The sequence below is a fragment of the Dipodomys merriami genome, unplaced genomic scaffold (genome assembly GCF_024711535.1).
Source record: "Dipodomys merriami isolate MVZ:Mamm:240054 unplaced genomic scaffold, mDipMer1.0.p SCAF_62, whole genome shotgun sequence".
NCBI lineage: Eukaryota > Metazoa > Chordata > Mammalia > Rodentia > Heteromyidae > Dipodomys > Dipodomys merriami.
The window spans coordinates 5,679,112-5,683,952 of NW_027206202.1; the positions used below are offsets into that span (position 1 = coordinate 5,679,112).

Sequence of the window (4,841 nt, forward strand, 5' to 3'; positions counted from 1 at the left end):
ACTTGTGCAAGGATATGAATTTGCTAAAAACTCATCGAACTGTACACTTACAAGATGGGTATTTTAATGTATGTAAATCATCTCAGCAGAGCTGCTTAAAAATAAACGGCGGTCCCCACCCTACCCCAGCAGGCTTCCTCCTGGTCTCCAGCCGTCTCCTCCTCCATGTCCAACTCCCACTTCCGTTTCCGGTGACTCCCACTTCCGGCCACTCCTCTTAAGTTACAGCCGTCCTCACTTCTGCTTCCAGCCAACCTTATTCCCAGGCACTCCCATTTTGGCTTCCGGGTTCCACTTCCGCTTCCTCTCACCCTTAGTTCCGTCCAATACCCACTTCCACTCCGGTCAACCTGCATCCCAGCCATGCGCAGTTCCCTTTCCGGCCACCCTTAGCACTCACCAATGCCACTTCCGCTTCCAGTCAACCTTAAGTTCCAGCCGTTCCCACTTCCGCTTCTGGACACTGTCTGCTAACGCCCACTTCCGGCCTTTGTGACGGAGGCTGCTGCGCCTGCGCGGGCTGCTGCGCCTGCGCGGGCCTTTCTGGTCTCCCGGGCCACTCACCTGCCGCGCCCTGGGCGCCCATGGCCATGAGCCACAAAGGGTCCGACGAAGGGGACAGGGGTGTTCCTGGGAGCCCCACTAAGGCCTGGAGAACGGATAACACCGACTTCAAGCAGCAGCGGCTGCCCGCCGGGGAGCCCATCCTGACGGCGGGCACGGTGCTGCCCGCCTTCCTGGCCATCAGCCTGCTCTTCATCCCGCTGGGTGTGGGCCTCTACATCACCTCCAGCAACATCCGGGAGATGGAGGTGGACTACACGGGGGCGGAGCCTGCCAGCCCCTGCCGGAAGTGCCTGTCCCCGGAGGCCACGCCCTGCGTCTGCGCAGTGAACTTCACCCTGGACCGGCCCTTGGAGGGCCGCGTGCTCATGTACTACGGCCTGAGCAACTTCTATCAGAACCACCGGCCCTACGTGAAATCCCGGGACGACCGGCAACTGCACGGAGACCCCCAGGCCTTGCTGCACCCCAGTAAGGAGTGTGAGCCCTACCGCAGGCACCGCGGCCTGCCCGTCGCTCCCTGCGGCGCCATTGCCAACAGCATGTTCAACGACACGCTGCAGTTGTTCCTGGTGGCCGAGGGCCCCGCGGGCCCCGCCGGCGCGCTGACGCCCATCCCGCTGGGAAAGCGGGGCCTGGCCTGGTGGACCGACAGACACGTGAAGTTCCGAAACCCTCCAGGAGAGAGGAGCCTGCAGGAACGATTTCAGGGCACCACAAAGCCAGTCAGTTGGCTGAAACCAGTATACATGCTGGATGATGATGATGGTGGTGGTGGTGAGGATGATAACAATGGATTCCTAAACGAGGATTTCATCATTTGGATGCGCATTGCAGCCTTACCCACTTTTCGGAAGTTATATCGCCTTATCGAAGGGAGAGGTGATTCGCATCCCACGCTGCCAGCCGGAAGGTATTATTTGAATATCACCTACAACTACCCCGTGCATTCCTTTGACGGCCGCAAACGGGTGATCCTGAGTACCACTTCATGGATGAGAGGAAAAAATCCGTTCTTGGGCATCGCCTACATGGCTGTCGGGTCCATCTCCTTCCTTCTGGGAATCGTGCTGCTAATCATTGATCACAAATACAGAGACAATAATTATACTGTTGATATTGCTATTTAGTTTTGTGTATTAAAGAGGAATCTACCACATGGGCCTGAAGGGCAGTCTGATGTTCAACCTAGCTTTTGAATGCTGATGTGTAGTTAGTATGTCATTTTGAAGTTAGCATTTTAAAAATAAAACTCTCTTTGTCATTGGTTTCTTACCTAGGGATGGCTTCTGAAAATACATGATGGTTATTTTTTTTAAGTTAGCTATGTTGATCATATCAATACTGTAACCACTAAGATGGCATTATAATAATTGCCTTTGTTTTGGAACCAGTCACATGGTACTTTGAGCCTCTTTGGGGTGAAATGTAACCTGTCTACTGCTTAAATTGTCATGCTGTGTTATTATATTGACAGATGATGCTATAGGCATGTCCCTATTGTAGGAAGAAAAGAATTGCAAGATGCATAGATGTCATGACTTCCTAACCTTTCCAGGATTCTGTTGTAGAAAGACCACATCTAAATCTAAATTAAAAAATCCAAAAGACCAAATCTAAATAAAACACTTCAGCATTTCCCGTGTATCTGTGTAGCTTGAAGTATCAGCTTCCTTGATGGTTCATGCATTCATTTTATCTATTCTAGATCTTTGTGAAGTTTAGCTTTGAATTCATAAGATGTGCTTGCCTTGTGTGGCATAGAAGTCAAGTTTCACCTCTAAAGAGGTCAGGTAAGTCTGGGAAAGAAGAATTTAAAATTCATCTTTTCATTTGATTAAAAAACATTATAGTTTGCAACTTCAACTCATGTGGAACTTTTTCAGATATGAACACTTTCTTTGAAGCCTACGCCTCATAAGGGAAGAAAGTGTAGGTGAGGTGGGAACACTGGCAGACTTATCTTCTGCCTCCACTTTAAGCCAGATGTAACAGCTCAAAGAGGTTGTTTGTATTCTTGGATTTAACATCGAAATTACTTCTGCATTGGAGGTTCTCACTATTTGGCTGCTAAGTATTTGGAATTAAGTACTGATATTCTAGAAATCTTGAGACCTTAATTTCCTCTGTGTTTCATTTAATTCTTGCATATAGATTAAATGTGGATGCATATACACATTCTCAGTTAACTTACCCATTGTTTTGGCTGAGTTTCCTAAGATGTACTTTGGCTATTTTGTTTGGTTTTGGTTCGTTGTGGGGTCTGAATGCTGGGCCTGGGTACTGTCCCTCAGCTCTTCAGCTCAAGGCAAGTGCTCTACCACAGCACCACTTCCGGTGTTTTTGGTAGTTAAGTAGAGATAAAAGTCTCACGGACTTTCCTGCCCAGGTTGGCTTTGAACTGCAGTCCTCAGAGCTCAGCCTTCTGAGTAGTTAGAATTATAGGCATAAGCCACTGGCACTCAGATCCTAAGATGTACCTTTAAAAGATGATGTATATTTTACTTAAATTCTGGGCATTATTTGAATACGAACATACATGGAGATATACAGATGTAGATGAAGTTATTTTCTAATGAATTATTTTAGTATCTTATTGAATAAATATTGTAATTTGCTATGGAAATTATTCTTGAAGTATATGCAAACTTCTGCAAGCTTGAAAATGTATTAATTGGCTAAAAAAAAATTGCTAAAATAACCCATGTTGGCATAGAATAATATTCTGAGTTTGAATGATTTCCTCCTGTTATATTTGAAATATATCTGGGTAATGTATTGATCTTGAGGAATACCTTCATTTTTAAAACAATGCAGTTCATAGAAGAACTCTGACTTCCTAAGTTTTGTATATCATTAAATTTACTTTAAAACACTTATAAAATCAGAGTAACTTTTAACATACAAAAGTATTACTTGCATGAGTTACTAGATGTTTGTTACCCTAAAGTTTCTGAGTACATAGGATAGTCTTTATCCAAAAAATAACCTTTGTTTCATCTGTCCTTCAGAATGCTCTATATTCTGAAATTCTTCCCCTTGCTCATATCAGTTTACTTTCTGGGATGCTTCATGGGAGAAAAGAGGTTTCTTCAATCTTCCCAGATTGAGTCTGTACACTATAAGGAGGATTACTATCCTGAACCTTTTGTTCTAATGGAGGGACCAAGAGTTCTGCCAAAGAAAAGTTGAAGAGCTCTTCTAACACTTTATGTGTCTGGAAAAATGGACTCTTAGAAAATGGAGTCATTAGAAATGTGTCTGTCTTAGAAGGACATTGAAGGCCTATGTTCTTCCCAGTCTCCTTGCCTAAATACAGAGACTATGAAACTGTGACCTAGGACTGGGAAGGTGGCTCAGTGGTAGAGCGCTTGCCTTGCATGCATGAGGCCCTGGGTTTGATTCCTCAGCACCACATAAGCAGAAAAAAAAAAAAAAAGCCAGCAGTAGTGCTGTGGCTCAAGTGGTGAGTGCTATCCTTGAGCTGAGGAGCTGAGGGACAGTGCCCAGGCCCAGAGTCCACGACTGGACCCCCCCCCAAAAAAAAAAGAAACTGTGACCTCAAAGAAGAATGGGAGAAAGAAAAAACATATCTTTACCCAGGGGCTAATAGTTCATGCCTGTAATCCTGCCTACCCGAGGAGGCTCCGAGGGTAACAGTTCAAAGCCAACCCAGGCAAGAAAGTCCATGAGACTTTTATCTCAATTAACCACAAGGAAATGGGAAATAGAGCTCAAAGTAGGAGAGCACTAACCTTGAGCAAAAAGAGCTCAGGAACAGTGTCCAGGCCCTGAGTTCAAGCCCTACAACTGGGGGGGGGGGGGGAACTATTTTTTTTTTTATTTTGGAAACATAACACAATAAAGAGACCAAACCTAAGAATTAGAAGAAAGAACTGAGATTCAAAATAAAGCTTCCCAAGTCTTGGGGGAAAATGGAAGATATACAGACCAGAAAAGAATTCTACACATATTTTACTTAAAAAGGCAAGTGTAGAAACCAATGAAAATATAATATTTCACTCTTCACGAGACAAATGCCAACTTACTTACAAAGACAGAATCATGAGAATTGTATTAGACCTCTCAACAGAAATTCTATAAACCAGTTAAGGATGAAATAGATTTCAAGCCCTGAGAGTAAGCAACTGCTAACCAAGAGCACTCTTCCCAGCCAATTTAGCCCTAAAATTGTGTATCCAAGACAGTCTAGCACAAACTAAAGCAATTCACAACTTCTTGGCCAACAGAAAGCACTTAAAGGAATCCTTCACAAA

The 4,841-nt window shown here is 44.8% G+C and overlaps 1 pseudogene; it reads left to right on the forward strand.

Moving 5' to 3' along the window:
- The first annotated feature begins 410 nt into the window (after positions 1 to 410).
- On the forward strand, positions 411 to 2,211 carry LOC138814906 (cell cycle control protein 50A pseudogene; annotated as a pseudogene).
- The last annotated feature ends 2,630 nt before the right edge of the window (positions 2,212 to 4,841 follow it).